The sequence below is a fragment of the Erpetoichthys calabaricus genome, chromosome 4, assembly GCF_900747795.2.
Source record: "Erpetoichthys calabaricus chromosome 4, fErpCal1.3, whole genome shotgun sequence".
In the NCBI taxonomy this organism is placed as follows: domain Eukaryota; kingdom Metazoa; phylum Chordata; class Cladistia; order Polypteriformes; family Polypteridae; genus Erpetoichthys; species Erpetoichthys calabaricus.
The window spans coordinates 181,230,906-181,251,707 of NC_041397.2; the positions used below are offsets into that span (position 1 = coordinate 181,230,906).

The following is a 20,802-nucleotide window of genomic DNA, read 5'->3' on the forward strand; positions in this document are numbered from 1 at the left end:
AATCGCCCCTTCCATTCCGTGTTTTGTTAAAAGACAATGGCAAAAGTACGTGGAAAAAAATTTCACCGAATGTGAATTGAAGGCAAGGAAAAAACGTACTATTTGTTGGCTTGAGCAGTGGTATTAGCAGCAAAAGAAAACTGAAGGAGTAATACAGCATGGCGGAGACACTCGAAAGTTCAAACTCAGAAAGTCACACAATGCCTGAAACAAAAAAAGAAGTGGTCAGATATCAAAGTCAACGTGAAAAGGTGAGTCGCAGCCTGTTTATTCTATTTCAGACAGTATTATACAAGCTGACCCTCACGCCAAGGATGTGACTCCTAGTGGCGATGGTGCTGCTGTGCCCGGCACATCTTCGGGCTCTGGCTGCGCAAACACGTCTGCCTCGGAAAGCACTGGGCAATTATCTGGCTGTGTGCTGACAGACGCTGCTGGAGTCGCAAAATGCAATAGTGGCCAATGAACTAGGGAATATAAGGGCTGTACTATGTGATTCTTAAATGAACTGGTTAATAAAATAAATTCTGCATCTGGTTATCTGTTTGTACATTTTGCTAATTATATTCAAGAAAAGTTGTAACACTGTCCAATTTAGCTGGTCATTTGGTGGGTTAGCTTCATCATACCACATTTCTTCAGCTATAGGCAAGCCGCGATTGTGTGCCACATTATGCAGCATGCTACACACTTGCACAATGAAACACACTTTCTGTGGACTGTAGAGCTGCACATTAAAACAGTCAAAATGATTTCTATTTACATAAGCAAATTAATCCTCTGAAGGTGCCTTTATAGTGTAGCATTGGCACAGAGCGCCACAACGGATAAATTCTCTGCTCTTTACAACGCGCCCACTGAGGTGACTCTCCATCCTTAAAAGGACTGCTTGTCTTTTTTTCAATGAATGTGGTAAACACCTGCGACTGTGCTGAGTTGCTGTTTTCATAGGCTCTTCTGGTATAGATGATGTAATGCAAGTGCATTCCTTTGGAGATTTATCCCTTACCAGTACTTATGACTTCTTGTTAATACTGTAAAGGAAAGCTCAGAATGTTTTGCAGTACATTCAAGGTATTTTATTTGCACCAAATTAACATAAATTTTTTAGTGGATGCCTGTTGTGCTGGTGGTGATGTATCATCATCATCTGCTTATTGCTTTTCAATTGCTATTATAATTAGAATTATTCTAACTTGCTGCTTGCGGCAGGTTTCATGGTCAATAGTCACAGGGTTGGGCAATATGCGTAATTTAAATTTTGGGGAGTAATTTTAAGAGAACATGCTTTAAAATAAGTATGAGACTTGGATAGCAAGATTGTAACAGCTAGACTTGAATAACTGGTTTTTATTAACTTTTGATTTGCTATTGTGATCCTTCAGTAGTTTTGAAATTTCACATTGAACTGAAGCAGAAGTCAAAAACGATTTTTTTTTTTTTTTTTAAAGTGAAGAACTAAAACAATACTGAAACTTTTTTCTTGTTCAGATCACTGTAATAGAATCTACAGTTGTCTTCCTAAATGCCATCTACATAATAATTCATTACATTTATATAGCACTTTTCTCAGTACTCAAAGCGCTATCCACACAGGGAGGAACCAGGAAGCGAACCCACAATCTTCCACAGTCTCCTTACTGCAAAGCAGCAGCACTACCACTGCGCCACCTGTGAGGCATAAACTTTAGATGCCTCATAATACAGCAGTTCATTATTCTCACACATGCACGATCACATGAGAGTGAGAGAGAGTGCATTATTCCTGCCCCAGTATAATCTAGTTTGCACTGGCTCCTTATTGTTCAATGAAAGCAGACTAAAATTTTTGTAATGCTAACTTTTAAAGTTTTGCTAATTTACTTTCTTTATACTTTACACTTTGTTTATGCCCCTTTTATTTATTCCCTCCTGATGGTACAAAAGACACATTCCTTTGTTTTACTCCAAAACTTTGAAATTATTTGCTACTTTCAACTACACGAACTCAATCACTTGATTTCTTTAAATCTGGAATAAAGGCCTGCTTATTGGATCATGCATTTAACTGATCTTTCTAATGCATTTATGTGTATGTTTACACATGTGCTCATATATAACTATTTCAGGCTTCATCTTCTGCTCATTCTTGTTCTATGGCTATTATATTTCTTAGTTATCACCACAAATTTATGGATTTTAAAGGAACATACTTCTTATTTTATGTATTATCAAGGCAAATTGTCTTAAATACTTTACCATTTAAAATTCTTGAATCCTAAGTGTTTCTCGTTTGTTAAGTGGTACAGCTTTAATGTGTTTGTACTGCTCTATGTAGTAATACACATTTTTTTTCCCTTTAAATTCTCATGACTGTAGCACTTCACCAAGGGCCCATGCATGCATACTGTACCCATTTCATCCTGCACACTGTGCAAACAGTAAATAGACAGGATTGCTGACCAGTGAATGAGGAGAAGAAGCAGATTTTCAATGCAAAAGCTCTAGAAATTGGAACCATTCATTACACCTAAAATTGCCAGTTTAAATTATTATTACTCATATGGATCAATTCCAGCAATTCTAAAATCTAAGTCTTCTTTAGATAAACAAACTGCTCTTAGAAAATTTTCTTCTGCTGTTTTTTTCCTGTTCTTTGTATCATTTAGGAGGGAAAATGAGAAGCAAATTCACTAGAATTACGAAATTCTGTTTTTTTTTCCTTCGACACACTTCAGTTATATTTAATCAACTAGCAATCTGTAGAGTTTAGAGACAGAGTCAGAAACTAAATATACAAGAATGAAGTAGAATGCAATCATTCTAGTTGTGTGGCAGACTAGGGCAGTAGCACCGTTCAAGTCAAGCATATCTTGGTTTAAAACACAGAATAGTGAGGCTACCAGTCTTCAATGATGAGTCATTAATATCTACAGATACAGGATTAAATGAATTTTTTTTTTTTTTTTTTTTTTAATATAAAGGCACATTTTACATAAAAACACTATGAACTTCACCTCAGTATGCTACATGGAGTAAAAGAGTATCCTGTAAATTCAACTTGGACGAATAATGTAACTCTTATCTTTAAAGAAAGTGTGCAAACTGTAAACCACAGAGTCCATAAATCAGTCGCTTTAACAATGGTATTTACTCTAAGGAAACCTCAAACAATGACTTTTGAGCCATTCATATTTTACAAATTGGTGAGATGCAACATATAAAAGTTCCAGCTTTGCTGACATTGGAAATTATACTTAATTTTGCCAGAGATTGCTAAAGATGTCTGATGAAAATGCATTTTCATGTTAAAATGAGCAATAAAATCAAGCACGGCATTAACAAATTTCTCAAATAAAGCATTTTTCTTTCCTCTGAAAAAAATTGTTGCCCTATATATGCTAAAGTGATTGTTCACAGGGCTGACATCACAAAATCCTAAAAAAAATAAAAGTGAAAAAGTATTTGTAATTAATAAACCAAGCACATCCTCCAATTTGTTACTTGCATGTTTGGGTAATTAATAAAACACACCTCATAATAAAAACCCTCTTTCAAAAAAAGAAGACTCTTTTGCCCATTCTAGTTTGTTAGTCTGTAAATACACAGAATTACTGTTCAGGGCAAAGTATGACCTCTCCCAGTGAGAGCAGGAGCTCTTATTCAGTCCTAAAGTAAGGCTTTCACTTCACATCAGTGAGCCTGTTGTGAGGAGCAATAGTCAACTACTCAGCTGCACAGGGATTTGCAGCTCCCCTCAGAAGCATCAATAGTCTGCCTCAAAAAGCAGTGCAAAGGATGTTGGGTGGAAACTGGATATACAGGGCAGCTTCAAGGAAAGTGTCTTCCATGCACAAACCTCCAACAGTTAGCAAAACAAAGCATTATAAAGCAGTCTTATTACCTACTTGTAAATCCAGATAACGTGGCACTTAGCTTTAAGTAACCAAATGTGAAATTATTAGGCTAAGCACTAGGGTTAGAAAAAGAAAAAATAATTTTCTACTTTTCAAACAGTCTCTAAAGGAAAACATGTTTCAGTGTTGATGAATCTTACCATGGAATAACTGTCTGTACATACAACACCACGTAGAGAAAGTATTTAAACATATTGCAGCATTATCAGTATAGTACACGATAACTTTGTAGGACACACCAAATATGGGGGGGGGGGGGGGGGGAATCTAAACGGCTCTTTTTTTGCTATTTCCTAGTTTCACACAGAAAGGTTTATGAACAAGCATTCAATATATAATTGCAATTGGCACGATTCTGGCACTTCCTTGTTAAAAGTACTGTAGAAGGAAAAAATTTGTGAGGCAGTTGTCCACTTAATTGTGTGTGGCATTATGGCGAGTTTGCATTGACACTGTTCCTGGAAAAGTGCAGAACTTGGAACAAGGGTAAAAGAGGGTGTGTTTGGGGCACTCCTTGGGTTAAGTTACTGCTTACATAAGTATTTCTTATGATTACATTTTGATTATATGCAATAAGGGTTTAATCACAAAAATATTAAAATGCACAGGTTTATAATAGATAGTACTGTATACATACTATAATAATAGGCAATACTTCTCAATCTTTCCACAACTCAAACAACTGCAGGCTAAGTCTAAGGACAACTCCAGATTAGTCTGGTGTCAAGATGTGGACATCAAAGATGCCGAGAGTTGGAGTTACATCTCATCCAGGATTGAGACTTGCATCCTTCCATCACTGCTTACAAGTTCCAAGTAAATAATTAACAAACCAAACTTATGGTAATAATGAGCTGTTATGCGAGTATGAGGGCGGGAAGGCATAGTGAACTAGTAATAATAGAAAATAGTCATGTAAAACACAATCACACATGCCTTTTACCGATATGAGCTAAGGTTATAATTTATATATGAGGAAAACACTTAAACGTTCACTCTTAAATAAGTACATATATAAAGATCGTAGAGAATATGTGGTGGATGCAGTTTTTCATTATAACAAGTCTCTCTATGTGAGGCACAGTAGTGTTTATTAACTAAAACGATAGGCTATGCTAAAATTACAAATTTCTCTAAAACTAAATATTTCCCAAACAAGAAATTTACCTCTGAAAGACAGAAAGATGTAAATCTTGCAGACTGTTATGTTGTAGTATATGTAAAAATAAACAATGATACAAAATGAAGCCTCATAGTGTTACACTAACACAGTTCTTTTAACACTACATGTTGAGTCCAAATTCACCAAAAGGGAACAAGGCTCAAATTAAGCAGGAATTATTCCACTTTCTTTAGCTTTCAAGTTATCGTACAGTTGGGTCTTTTATTGCCTCATAGCAAATTATTTTCTTCTTGAATGACAAAAAAAATCCCAAAATCATAATTATCAACTGTTAACACACTCCATGAAAAGTCACTCCTACAGCAATAAGAGTTATCCAGTAATTTAACATTTTAAAAGTAAACAAAACCAAAGGATGTTATTTTATATACTCCTTTGCATACCTATGAAACCGAGTGATTTTCCAAAAGAAACGTTTAAGTCTCCCAAAACTGCTTTAATGAAAACTATCCATTAAAACTGTGTGTTACTTGTCACGTCACACACTCAAAATCACAAAGTGACAGCCTGCACATATTGCATTTAGTGCAGATCTTTAATAGATAACATATAGATTGTATTTTAATGAATTGAAAAAGTTAAAAAAAGCAATATAAAGAAAAATAAATAAATAGTAATCAAGTCCACTAAGAACCAGCACACACAAATCACTACAAAGTTAAGACACAGATAGAATGAGTCAAACAAGAAAAAACAAAAGCAACACAGCGGGCAAAAGGAAGAGGAGAGTTGTACAATGTGGAAGGCAAATTAATTAGTGCGGTTAGTGCATGAGTTAACAAGGATTATAGCTAAAAAGTCACAAACATTTTTGTGTAACAAAGCTACAGCATGACAACAAACTTATTGAAATATACTACACTGTATTCATTCTCATACTATCACCCCTTTTCACACATGACACAAAAAGCAGTGGAACTGCATAATTTTTGATAAGAAAAAAAACAACAGGCAGGGTGTGAATAAAATAACAAGCATATCCTATTAATAAATAGGTCAGAAAATAAATGGCCCAAGATAGAGAGGACAAAAATCATGAACACAAGAAATAGCTGATAAACTAAAACACACATTTTATTTGCCTATTTTGTAAACAAGCATAATCCAAGTCTAGTTTCATGGGAGGCTGAAGACTATTCTGGCTGCATTTGCTGAATGGAAGAAACCAGCCCTGCACAAGTCCTTTACAGGGCATGCTCTCATATACACACTCATACATACTGGGCTAATTAAGAATCACCACTTAGTGTACATATTTTTAGGATTTGGAAGAAACACCTAGAGTGCTTCCAAAAATAAAATAAAATTACATGTAGGCATGAGGTAGAACACCCCAAAACAACATAGCTGTGAAACAGAGTTCTAAGCCCTGTGCATAATTCATAAGAAAACTGTTTTAATAAAATTATGTTAACCCATACAGAACTAAATTCTATATTCATTGCAATAGTGAACATCGCTACTTCGGAAACTAGTGAAGTCATTGATTTTCTACTGCACTTTCAAGCAAAATGGTGGTGAACAGTTTATAAGTACTAACAACAAGTAGCCTCAAGACCCTTCTTTCAATTCCATCTATGGCACTGTGTAGAGTCTACATACTGTATTCTCCCAACATGTGAGTGCAGTCATACATATTAAAGTAAACTAACTTGGCATGGTAAGGTTGTGGGAAGGAGTGTGCCCAGTAAGGGACTGGTCACCTGTTCTGTTGTGCTCAATGCTGCAGGAATGAGTTTTGGCCTGTCACAATTCTATTAACATAAGTTTTGGTATGGCTTTCTATACACACTTGTGTGGGCCAAATATTGTGAGAAGCTAAATCCCAAAGCATTTTCAGAGGGTGCAAAGCAGGAAGCAACCCTGGACAGGATGGCGGCTCATCACATACCATGGACACACAACACCAATTTAAAGTCTAATAATAAGCCCTCAAAATCGTCTGTTGTAGTAGTGCTGTGAAAAAAATTTATAATTACATTCTTTAAGGGGCAAATATGTTGGAAAGCAATAAGCTGTTGGACTAAACTTTCTACAGCTATTACACTTCTCTCCATGTGTCAAAGCAGAATGAAAATGAAGACGAAAAGTAGATGCTTCAACAAAACTGACAAGATAATTTTCCCCTTTAGTGGCATGGGGACACTTGCTGAGGATTACTTTTACCAGTTTCTCAACACCATCGCAGCCCAAGATCGCAATGCTTGCATTCGATAAGATCTTCAAGATTCTTCCAATCAGTCCTACATCACTCTCAGTAGCTTCCTTCTTACCCTCCCACCCACTTCCATACATCCTTTGATCGCCCAATCAACGGCCCGCAACTGTCTTCATTTAACTACTGTCTACTCATTTTAGCTATGTTATTATACCACAGGTACTGCTGTGGTGTTGGCCACGGAAATTACAAACATATGGGTAAATATCACCGATTAACATGCTAATATTCAAGAAGTAAAACTGCCTGCACTATAATTGCACCTTTCACCATTTACCCAACCAGCATGTCTCACGCGTCTTGCTGCTACTCGGCACCCTATCCGTACTCCCGGCCTTCCCCGATCTCCAAAGGGCCTTGGCGCCAAACTCCGGGCGCTGAAGCATGCTGCTAAGAAGAGCTCACGCCAGTCGTAAAGAGAGAGCAGAAAGGCACTTCCTTCCTAACACGTCCGCACCATGAGCAACAGTCCGCTTTTAGTTTGTCGGTTTTCCGGCGCTAGGTTTTGTTACAATAGTCAACCCTTACTACGCTCGGACACAGAGGTTCACAAAAATGGTCCATGCACATAGAATGGAGGCCCCGCGCCCAACCCAAGCAGGCACCCTTTCACTCAGGCACACTATACACACGCGCACGCGCCAGGGCACAGCAGACCTATTGTCCACGAGAAGACAGCGCCTTTACCTTCAAACTATATACAACAACGGATTCGGCAGCTCAACGCGCAGTGTTCCGTTGACGGGACGGGCACAGGCATCAGTCGCTCCCTTTCATTCTTTCTCTCTTCATTGCAAAGCTCACTAGCTGGCGCGGATCCTTTCAGAAGCAGCACAACAGCCCTATTGTAACACAACCTGCACCGCGGGATCCTAGACTCCTCCTCTTTCATTAGCCGCTGCCCGCCAAACAAACTTTATTTAAAAAGCCACGCTGTGAGCGCGTAGCCTGTCAGCTGTGAGCGCAGAACGGGGAACCCTCCTGTTTTGTTTAGAAGCTACCTCAACGGAGTACGTAAGAAAATAATACTGTAATAAGCATTATGAAACATGTTAAATGTCCCGCTCATAAGTATGTTATTTTTTAATACTAACAGTAAATATTTGTACTTAAATAAAAAGTATGTGGCGGGGTTAGGGGCCATGTATGAAGTGAATTGGAATCGGAATTAGAATAGCATCCAGTTCAAGAATAGCATCCAGTTCAAGAAGAAAAGAATTGGAATGAAAGAAATCTGAATTTAATTCCAAAAAATTAGACACGATTCTATTTCTGAGAGAGTTAGTTTTGATTTGTTAAATATTATACTGTACACCAATTATCTTTCCCATAAAGCTTCTTCTCACCTGGACAAAGCTGACAGCACTGTGAGAGTTATGTTTTTTGATTTTTTTTTTCAGCGTCTTCAATACAATCCAGTCTTCCTTGTTAAAGGGTAAGCTCAGAAATATGCTGGTGGGTGAGCTTATGGTGCTTTGAAAAATAAACTACCTGTCCAGAAGACTTCAGTTGAGAGACTTGGGGATTCTGTTTCTAATATAGATGTGAGTGTAACACTGGAGCACTACAAGGTACAGTCCTGTCTCTTTTTCTCTTCTCTCTGTACACCTCAGACTATAAATATGACAGAAGGTCTTGTCACTTGCAGAAATTATCCGATGATTCTGCACTTATGTGGTGTATTGATAATTAATGCAGAAAGATGCAACTTAATATCAACAAATTCAAGTGACTGGTGATTGACTTTTGCCTTACAAAAGGGCCTCTAGGCCCGGTCACTACACAGGGAGTGGATATGGAGGTGGTGCACTGCTACAGGTACTTGGGGTTCCATATCAGTGGCAGACTGGTCTCTTAACACAAAGGGACTATCTGATTTGCTTTCTGTATACAATAGGTTTAATTTAGCCAAAGAGATTATGTGAAAGGAAAGCCACCAATGTTTAACAGGTTTTAAAGTTAATGATGCAGTTTTGTTTTTGGTTTACTAAACAGCTATTTCTGGTTGGACATGGCAAGAGAACTTTGGAAAAATGTGGAAGAAAAGACTGGTGAACATTTGTTGTAAATCTGGAGATGTTTTACTTAACAGGTATTGTTTGGAATCATTGTATGATTCTTTACTTCTCAGTGGGCTTTAAAAAATGGAAGCATGAAATACAACAGTGAAAAAGCTAGAATGTGAGTGGAGTATTACTGTGAAAAAAAAAATTACTTTGCGTTTCACTGTGAGGACACAACAGATTTAATTGCATGAAGAATGTTATGGTTAAAAGAGAATAAAATGTAATTTTTCTTGGCAAAATGCAAGTAGTTAGGCATGATAGAAATATGGCCTGATGTGAAACCATCCTTTCATTAATGACTGAGCTAATATCACGGTATGAGGGTATGTCTCTTTATCACAACTGGGAAGCATGCCAGGACTGAAGAAAAAAAATACCGTTTCTGAAAAAAAACTCGGTAGGACAACAGCCTGACATAAAGATGAGAAATTCCTGTCTATAATTCCAAGAATCTGTGGCACAAGTAGAAATTTGCAATCCGTAAACAATGCCCAAATTAGGTGAAAAGATTAGCTAAGAGAAATGGCCAAAACACCACTCAAAACAGTGTGCAGGTTTCATAGACATACAATAAAATATCTTCCCCAAATATTAATATAAAGTGCTGAAATATTTATGCATTTGGCAATTTTCTATCTTTCATTTTTCTTAAACTGATCATATATTATCAAACACATTATTCTTTTGTTTTCATATTTAACACTTGACTTGTGTTTTAACAAAAATACTACCCAAACAATATTGTGCATAAATGTCACTTATATTTCAGCAACATTTTGACTTATCATTTACTACTTTCTTTGGATGTCAGTGTATTACCAAACTCAGTTTGTAGAGTATTTTACATAATTTGTATTTTTGCGTATAATAAACTATTGTACCTGCATTATCTGAGTTAATGGATGCTTTCTTTTTAATAATTTTTTCCATCGTCATAGTGTGATTTCACATGTCTCAGACACTTGCACCACCTTAAAAAAAGTCTGTGTATCTGTGTGTCCATCCGGTTGCTATGTGTCTGTCATTCCAACAGATGGTGCAAAACAAACATTTGTAGTAATGCACATTTGTAGTAATGCATTTTATTACTATGGTGTGCTATCTGCTGGAATGACAAATGAAATGCATGTCTAAGTTATATGCCATGTTGTATGGGATTCATAAAAGCAGTGTTAATGTTAGTGATGTGCCATCTGTTGGAATGACAAATGCAATGCATTTTATTACTACACTAGTCATTTAGCCCGGTACAATAGTGGGCGCTAGAACAGTAGTGCATAAACATTAGTAGGAACAGTCTATATTAAATGGCAAGGGACTTTGACCTCATTCTTTTTGTTGGTCATATTTTTCTTTTTTTCAGAATTTCTTTTGTTGATATTTACTTGCTGAGCTGACCGTTCTTCGTGGGCTGCCGCTGTGTATTGTGTGTCTTTAATTTTCTGTGACAGTAATACTGTCTTGTACATCCGCTGGCTTGTACATCCGTAATATACCTTTAATTTTCTCTGGCAGTAATACAGGCGTGCGTGTCGGTAATATGCCTTTAATCTCCTCTGACAGTAATACTGGCTTGTATGTGGCTGTAATATGCGTCACTGTATTGTGTACCTTTAATTTCCTCTCGCAGTAATACTGGTTTGTATTTCCATAAAACGCCTCTAACTTTCTCTGACAGTAATATCGCGCGTCGCACCGTGCCCAGCGCATGCGCACTTCACCAGAAGACACACACACACACGGACACCTGGACACACACAGGGATTTTATTAAAGAGGATGCACTACAAAAATACATTCCATTAGATGATGCACTGCAAGCAATAATGCAGCGGTCTACAGTAATCCCTACTCCATCACGGGGGTTGCGTTCCAGAACCCCCCGCGAAAGGTGAAAATCCGCGAAGTAGAAACCATATGTTTATATGGTTATTTTTATATTGTCATGCTTGGGTCACAGATTTGCACAGAAACACAGGAAGTTGTAGAGAGACAGGAACTTTATTCAAACACTGCAAACAAACATTTGTCTCTTTTTCAAAAGTTTAAACTGTGCTCCATGACAAGACAGAGATGACAGTTCCGTCTCACAATTAAAAGAATGCAAACATATCTTCCTCTTCAAAGGAGTGCGCACCAGGAGCAGATAATGTCAGAGAGAGACAGAAAAGCAAACAAATCAATAGGGCTGTTTGGCTTTTAAGTATGCGAAGCACCGCGGCACAAAGCTGTTGAAGGCGGCAGCTCACACCCCCTCTGCCAGTAGCAGAGAAAGAGAGAGAGAGACAGATAAAAACAAACAATCAAAAATCAATACATGCCCTTCGTGCTTTTAAGTATGCGAAGCACCGTGCAGCATGTCGCTTCACGAAGCAGCTGCACAGAAGGGAGCAACGTGAAGATAATCTTTCAGCATTTTTAGACGAGCGTCCGTATCGTCTAGGTGTGCGAACAGCCCCCCTGCTCAATCCCCCTACGTCAGGATCAGAGAATGTCAACGCAAGAGAGAGAGAGAGAAAAAAGTAAGTTGGGTAGCTTCTCAGCCATCTGCCAGTAGCATCCCTTGTATGAAATCAACTGGGCAAACCAACTGAGGAAGCATGTACCAGAAATTAAAAGACCCATTGTCCGCAGAAATCCACGAACCAGCAAAAAATCCACGATATATATTTAAATATGCTTACATATAAAATCCGCAATAGAGTGAAGCCGCAAAAGGCGAAGCGCGATATAGCGAGGGATTACTGTATATTGATTACTGAACTTTCAACCCATCCTTGACATGTAGCACAGCTAGTTTTTAAATCAAGGCATAATTAATAATTTTATGAAAACCATGACTCCTTGAGCAGTTTATTAGTGCAGTCAATATGGTATGAATTTAAACATGAAACAAAAGCTGTGAAAATCGCCAAATACATCTATACAGGCTATAATAGTCTTAAAGTGTTAATTACTAAAGGTGTTGATTGGAATCATAGTCACAACCCACCTAGAGAATTTTGTTGTAGCAGTTAGTAGTATAGTCATGTGTAGAATATAGTGTAATTCTTACTTGCATGTCCAAGTGACATTCCACATTGTCATGGAATAACATGTTTATGTATTTTATTTTTAATTATGTTTTTGTATTATTGTTTTTCATATTTTTATGTTATTTTTGTTGATTTCACTTACTATTGGTTCAATTTGTACTGTGTATTTAAATGTGTTTATGTTCCTTGTTCCTTGTGGATGGAACCACAGGAGGCAGGGCCACCCTAATATCACAATTCCTGAGTCTTCTCTCTGGCTGTATTTGTGGGTTGAGAAGATCATTTGTTTGTAGTGGAGTTTGATGCAAGTATTGTATTCTGTTGGGATTTACTGGGTTTTTTTTAATTTATTTTTTTTGGACTAGTTTTTGCTTTGCTCTTGGATTATTCTTATGAATTGTGGTTTGGACTAGTTTGTTGTGGATTAATTTTTTGCCCTCGTCTTGCTCTGTTAAGAATTTTGGCCTTATCTTCTTTAAATCCTTATACATAAAGATGCTTTGTTTCTCCTTTTTATAAAAGTTGAGGGTTTATGGTCATTCCACCTCTTGTATGGCTTTTGTTATATTATTTGAGACATTTAAGTGTATTTTTAAGACTTTTTGAGCCTGTGGAGCTGGAATTAACCCCACTGTAGTGTGTATTTTTTCCAAGCAGGCACATGAGTCTCGGGCAGTGAAACCTTTTGCATGCCTCACACCACTTTCATTATGTGGAAGAGTGCACATTATAACACACTTTGCCACTCTCTGGCACCAAGGTAAGCAAAAATCCAATAAACCGCATAACTTCAGTTTATTTAATAGAATACAAAAACCAGGTTGATGCATTAACCTGTTTCCATACCACTTGCACAGTTATCTTTCCGGGTTCTGAAACATCTTGGAAGAAACCTTGAAAAACTGCAATCATGGAGAAAGAATTGTGGTGGTCAAAGATTAAAGCCAAAGGCAACAATGTATTGAACACATATTATTATTCCTTACCAGTTGATGTTGATTTTAGTGGGAGGGATTTATCTGTTGAATTATAAAAGTAGTAATCTCTAAAAGGATTTCATTCATAAATTTAATTGCGAAAAGATGTGATAAGTTACTTCCAGATTTTTTTTTTTGTTATAAATATTCTTCCAAAATGCAGACTATACACTTCATGAAACCTGGAGCTTTGTGATTTGAAATGGGTGCTTTTGAAACATTTTAAATCCTTTGTAATAAACTGCAAGAGGAGATGTGGTGTTTTTTTTTTGTTTGTTTTTTTATAAATACTGTATAACTATTAAATGCAGTTTTACTTAACAAAGCATGTGTCTGGAGCAGATGATGGCAGGCCAGTAATGTGAACAAATATATTTCACTTCAAAAGCAAAAATAAAACTTTAGTTTATGTAATACCTTTTGCAGTGGACTTAATTTCACTAATTTTTACCAGACAATTTACAATATTGGAATTTCATGAACTTTTAAATATTAGATCATTCATTAATTTTTTTAACTTGCTTATTTAAGTACCAAGTCATGCTGAATTTGGAGACAGTCTCACCATCATTAGGCATAAATAACCGACCCAGAGTATGGACACAATTTCATCACTAGGCATGCTTTTTATAGCTTCAGGCCAATGTAAATTTACCAGTAAGCCCAACCTACACATGTCTGCAATGTGGCAAAAACTGGAGCACCCAGAGAAAAAACACATACATAAAGAAAGCAGTATGTAGGCAGAACTGAGTCAACTATCTCAACGCAAGACTAGAGCTGCAATGCAGCAGCACTAACCACTATGTCACCCAAGAATCAAACAGTTTATTGATACAGAGGGTTATATAATATATTGTATGAGACAGCTTTTCATTTTAAATGCTTTATGTATGGGTCAAAATGCATTTTAATAGGCTGCTTACACAGTTGTGCATATTTAACAGTAGTTAACTGATTATTTCTGTTCTGTGAGTATGTGACAGTGTGGGTTCACTCCATAGTCCCTGGCAGCTTGAACCAGAAACCGTTGATAACTTGTCTGAGGTTGAGCCAGGCAAATAGGACACACACAGTCAGCAAGAGGTGGTTTAAAGTGCATCAGTGCTTTATTTACAAACAAAGCACAGTGCTCCAAGTAAATTCAATAAATAAATAATCCATAAATAAAACATGAAATATGGAGATTTAAAAAAATCCAAATAAATAATCCAGTAAATAGCAGTAAAACCAAGGTTATAAACAAGCCAAAAACTATTTTATTTCTCTTCCAGTGCTTCTCTCACTTTCACTCTTCTCCCTCCTCTCACCCAGCTCCTGGTGAGATCAGCAGAGGCAAGGTCCCAGCAACAGCACCCCACAAATAGCTCTTCTCCTGACTACCTCCGTCGGCATCTGCCAGAACACCCAGGGCAAGACTCCCACATCCTGCTGCCGCCATCAGCATCTGCAGGACTTCATGGAGCACATGATTGCTCCTGCTCCCAGCTGTCCACATCTGGATCGCCTCACACTCCGCTCTTTCACAGGGATTTCCCTGACTGCTTTGCTGCTTTTTCACTGAACTGGCTGTCGAGTGGTTCTTCACTCACCACCTCAACCTTACTTCCTCCCTACCTTTCATTTCTCTGTCCTCCTTTGTTTTCTGCACAGGCTTCTCTTATACATCTCGGGATGTAGGTGCACTGACACTAATTACAGACTCCATGGCCCCTTGCTAATGAGGCAGTTGATTGAACTACGTACGTCTGAACATGAATGTATGCTCAACTAATCACACCAATTCACACTTAGCAATTAAACTTAAATGGTAATCTCCCTACACTGGTCGTTTTTTTTTTTTTTTGTTTTGTAGTCCCAATCCTTTGGATTCATCAGATGTTAGCATAGTTGGAGAATATTCTGTTAGGCTATTTGGAGAATATTTTGTCTCTAAAGTTGATTACAGAAACTCAGGAAAGTAAATATATTGTAAAATTATCAAAAACAGACAAAAAAGAGTTAGGGCTCCAGGGGATACCTGGCTTAATGTCTGAGCAAGAAATATGGTAAAAACAAAAGGAAAAAGTATGTGCTGACTCCAGAATCAGTTAGTATGACACCCCGAGATTTTTTAAGCTTCTGAAGGAAGAGGTGCATCTTCACACAAAAGCTGCTCACAAATGAATGAGGACTTTTAGTGAACCTCAAGGTTTAAGTACCCATGGAAGTGGAAGAGTCAGGGTTAGTGAGACAGGAACTGGAAGTGAGGTTGGTTGTTATACAGAGTGTTCTCCTCCATTCTAAAGGGAATGGAAATAAAGTTAGTAGTTTTGTCACATTCCTATTAGTCCCCCATGTCCCCTTCTACCTATACCCAGGAAACATTCCTGATGCTTTGTGTGTGTGTGTGTGTGTGTGTGTGTGAGAGAGAGAGGGAGGGAGAGAGACAGGGCCCCTCCCCTTTTATTCAGTTTCTGAGGCAGGAACAATAGGATAGTGCGTCTGCGTTAGTGTGGAGTAGACCCTTGTCCATGGACTTCCCAGTGACTATACTTTGAGCTACTTTTTGTATGAAAATGTGCTATATAAATTAATGTTGTTGTATAACCCTGCAGGTTAAGGAACCAGTGAGTCATCCGAGGATTGCTATCCTTATAAGCTGTCATCCATTGGAGGGGGCTGTACTTCCTGATGAGGATAAACTCTTGATTCAACAGATAACACTTTAGCTTTAAGTTGGCCCATTTGATAGAAAGAACCTCCTGCTGAACCCCATCATACCTTGTGACGTGTGAGTCCCAGTCTTGCACCCTAAAACACAAGGCTGAGTCTCCGTACTTTAGCAAAACCAACTTTATTCAGCTTGAAACAGGAACAGCATGGTTATTTATTGTAGCGGGATCTACCACTCTCCTATACACAGACACAGCAATCAGGCAGAGTCGTGGCCAGGTTAGTGGCCAAGTAATACTGTTACCTGCATTTATAATGTTCCTTGCATCACCCATTGACGAGCTGCTGCAACTCTGGGAGCCTGCGGTCGCCCTGGTAACGAATTGCTGTCTTCCAAGGCCGTGGCGATTGCGCTTCGGGATGCTTTTTGGCGTGTCGTCCCGTTGGGGGGAGTCCCAAAAGAGTTTAGAAACCTTAAAATCTGGATTGCCAGTCCAGCAATTTCCAGCTCAGGTACAAAACAGGATGCTTCACACCATTTACTCAACACAGCACAAAGGCCGGTGTCAGAGGTGCTCATCTGGAGTAGGAAAGGAAGATGGAAGCAAGCCAATAAGCAATCAACATATTCAGAAGAGTTCGGGCCAAGGTTATTATAGTTAACGAAAACTAAAATCAAAGCTGAAACTATTATTAAAAAAACATTTTTGTAAACTGAAATAAAATAATTAACAAAACCAAAATAAAAAACTAAAACTAAACAAAACTATTAAAGTAGCTGGAAAGACTAACTGAAATAAAATAATAATTTACTAAAATATTTTTAGTTTTCGTTTTTGAATGAATATTCTTGCCATTAGTCTTTAACCCTTGTAAGTTTTCTCTAAAACAGAAAGTCATCCACCACGAGCCGCCCGCACATATTCATCCAGTGAACGGCGGCTGGTGATGGAGAGCGGCTGTTCACACAGCATTTGCAGTGACAGAGCAAGCTGAGTGTGGGTGCGTAAAGCGTGAGAAATAGAAAGCGATTTGCGTGCCACCTTTCTTTGTGCTTGTTGTATATCAAGATGTAATTTAAATGGCTGAAATCAAAATTTGCTGGTCAACAAAACGTTTACCATATGGACAAAAAAATCACGAGTGAGTAATGTTTCAGTTTATTTATCTGGTGTCTGGTTTTTGTTGACAGCAATTCACCTGCCACTTCGCACAGGAGAAATCGTTTTTACTTCCTCATATACGAAGTACTGGAGGTGGGGCTCAATGGCGAGCGCCTGGTGGCCGGGCCTGCACCCATGGGGCTCGGCCGGGCACAGCCCGAAGAGGCAACGTGGGTCCCCCTTCCCATGGGCTCACCACCTATGGGAGGGGCCAAGGAGGTCGGGTGCAGTGTGAGTTAGGTGGTGGCCGAAGGTGGGGACCTTGGCGGTCCGATCCTCGGCTACAGAAGCTGGCTCTTGGGACGTGGAATGTCACCTCTCTGAAGGGGAAGGAGCCTGAGCTAGTGCGCGAAGTTGAGAGGTTCGGCTAGATATAGTCGGACTCACCTCGACGCACAGCTTGGACTCTGGAACCAATCTCCTTGAGAGGGGCTGGACTCTGTACCACTCTGGAGTTGCCCCCGGTGAGAGGCGCAGAGCGGGTGTGGGTATACTTATTGCCCCCCAACTTGGAGCCTGTACATTGGGGTTTACCCCGGTGGATGAGAGGGTAGCCTCCCTTCGCCTTTGGGTGGGGGGACGGGTCCTAACTGTTGTTTGTGCGTATGCACCGAACAGTAGTTCAGAGTACCCACCCTTTTTGGAGTCCCTGGAGGGGGTGCTAGAGGGCATACCTTCTAGGGACTCCCTCGTTCTGCTGGGAGACTTCAATGCTCACGTGGGCAATGACAGTGAGACCTGGAAGGGCGTGATTGGAAGGAATGGCCCCCCCCCGATCTGAACCCGAGCGGTGTTTTGTCATTGGACTTCTGTGCTTGTCACGGATTGTCCATAACGAACACCATGTTCAAGCATAGGGGTGTTCATATGTGCACTTGGCACCAGGACACCCTAGGCCTCAGTTCGATGATCGACTTTGTGGTCGTGTCGTCGGACTTGCGGCCACATGTCTTGGACGCTCGGGTGAAGAGAGGGGCGGAGCTATCAACTGATCACCACCTGGTGGTGAGTTGGCTTCGATGGTGGGGGAGGATGCCGGTCAGGCGTGGTAGGCCCAAACGTGTTGTGAGGGTCTGCTGGGAACGTCTGACAGAGCCCCCTGTCAGAAGTAGCTTCAACTCCCACCTCCGGCAGAACTTCGACCACATCCCGAGGGAGGTGGGGGACATTGAATCCGAATGGGCCATGTTCCGTGCCTCTATTGTTGAGGCAGCTGACCGGAGCTGTGGCCGTAAGGTGGTCGGTGCCTGTCGTGGCGGCAATCCCCGAACCCGTTGGTGGACACCGGCGGTGAAGGATGCCGTCAAGCTGAAGAAGGAGTCCTACAGGACCCTTTTGTCCTGTGGGACCCTGGAGGCAGCTGATAGGTACCGGCAGGCCAAGCGGAATGCGGCTTTGGTGGTTGCTGAGGCAAAAACTCGGGCGTGGGAGGAGTTTGGGGAGGCTGTGGAGAACGACTTTCGGACGGCTTCGAGGAGATTCTGGTCCACCATCCGGCATCTCAGGAAGGGGAAGCAGTGCAGTGTCAACACTGTATATGGTGGGGATGGTGCGCTGCTGACCTCGACTCGGGACGTTGTGGGTCGGTGGGGGGAGTACTTCGAAGACCTCCTCAATCCCATTAACATGCCTTCCAATGAGGAAGCAGAGCCTGGGGACTCAGAGGTGGGCTCCCCCATCTCTGGGACTGAGGTCACCGAGGTGGTCAAAAAACTTCTTGGTGGCAGGGCCCTGGGGGTGGATGAGATACACCCGGAGTTCCTCAAGGCTCTGGATGTTGTAGGACTGTCTTGGTTGACACGCCTCTGCAACATCGCATGGACATCAGGGACAGTGCCTCTGGATTGGCAGACCGGGGTGGTAGTCCCCCTCTTTAAGAAGGGGGATCAGAGGGTGTGTTCCAACTACAGAGGGATTACACTCCTCAGCCTCCCTGGAAAAGTCTATTCAGGGGTCCTGGAGAGGAAGGTCCGTCGGATAGTCGAGCCTCGGATTCAGGAGGAACAGTGTGGTTTTCGTCCTGGTCGCGGAACAGTGGACCAGCTCTATACCCTTAGCAGGGTCCTGGAGGGTGCATGGGAGTTTGCCCAACCAGTCTACATGTGTTTTGTGGACTTGGAAAAGGTATTCGACCGTGTCCCTCGGGGAATCCTGTGGGGGGTACTCCGAGAGTATGGGGTACCGGCCCCCCTGATAAGGGCTGTTCGGTCCCTGTACGATCGGTGCCAGATCTTGGTCCGCATTGCTGGCAGTAAGTCGAACCCGTTTCCAGTGAGAGTTGGACTCTGCCAGGGCTGCCCTTTGTCACCGATTCTGTTCATAACTTTTATGGACAGAATTTCTAGGCGCAGCCAGGGCGTTGAGGGGGTCCGGTTTGGTGGGCTCAGGATTGGGTCACTGCTTTTTGCAGATGATGTTGTCCTGTTTGCTTCATCAGGCCGTGATCTTCAGCTCTCTCTGGATCGGTTCGCAGCCGAGTGTGAAGCGGCTGGGATGAGAATCAGCACCTCCAAATCCGAGACCATGGTCCTCAGCCTAAAAGGGTGGAGTGCCCTCTCAGGGTTGGTAGCGAGATCCTGCCCCAAGTGGAGGAGTTCAAGTATCTCGGGGTCTTGTTCACGAGTGAGGGAAGAATGGAGCGTGAGATCGACAGGCGGATCGGTGCGGCATCCGCAGTAATGCGGGCGCTGCATCGGTCTGTCGTGGTGAAAAAGGAGCTGAGCCGCAAGGCGAAGCTCTCAATTTACCAGTCGATCTATGTTCCTACCCTCACCTATGGTCATGAGCTATGGGTAGTGACCGAAAGAACGAGATCGCGAATACAAGCGGCTGAAATGAGTTTTCCTCCGCAGGGTGTCTGGGCTTTCCCTTAAAGATAGGGTGAGAAGCTCAGTCATCCGGGAGGGGCTCAGAGTAGAGCCGCTGCTCCTCCGCATCAAGAGGAGTCAGATGAGGTGGCTCGGGCATCTGATCAGGATGCCTCCTGGACGACTCCCTGGTGAGGTGTTCTGGGCACGTCTAACCGGGAGGAGGCCCCGGGGAAGACCCAGGGCACGTTGGAGGGACTATGTCTCTCGACTGGCCTGGGAACACCTTGGGATTCTCCCGGAAGAGCTAGAAGAAGTGGCCGGGGAGAGGGAAGTCTGGGCATCTCTGCTCAAGCTGCTGCCCCCGCGACCTGATCTCGGATAAGCGGGAGACAATGGATGGATGGATGGATGGATATACGAAGTATAGAGAAGGTATAGTAATCATGAAAAAATTTGATCACGATATTTTGATGAATCTTGATATTATAGACTAACCAGTGTCCAACAATACTGTTTTTTGGAATTGCATGTGTGTGCGCGCACACGTGTATGTGTGTGTCTGTGTGTAAACAAGATAACTAAAAAACACAACTAGAAAGATGGATGAAATTCGGCATGTGGTTGTTACACCACAATTATAGATCTGTATTAACTTTTGGGCCAAATCCATCACCCAGAAGTGGTACTTTACCTGAACACATACTCGATTTTTTTTTTTTTATTTATTTATACAGATGCAGAGTCCGATTTATTCAACTTTACTTTTATAATAATTGTTCAATATATTATTAATTTGATTT

At 40.7% G+C, this 20,802-nt stretch overlaps 1 protein-coding gene across 1 annotated transcript in view; it reads right to left on the reverse strand.

The window, feature by feature from the left end:
• Positions 1–8,195, reverse strand: part of jade3 (jade family PHD finger 3) — an 82,300-nt gene extending 74,105 nt beyond the window's left edge. The window contains exon 1 of the mRNA XM_028800018.2: positions 7,985–8,195. The gene's annotated coding sequence lies outside the window, so the exon portion shown is untranslated. The remainder of the gene's footprint in view (positions 1–7,984) is intronic.
• Positions 8,196–20,802: the final 12,607 nt, after the last annotated feature.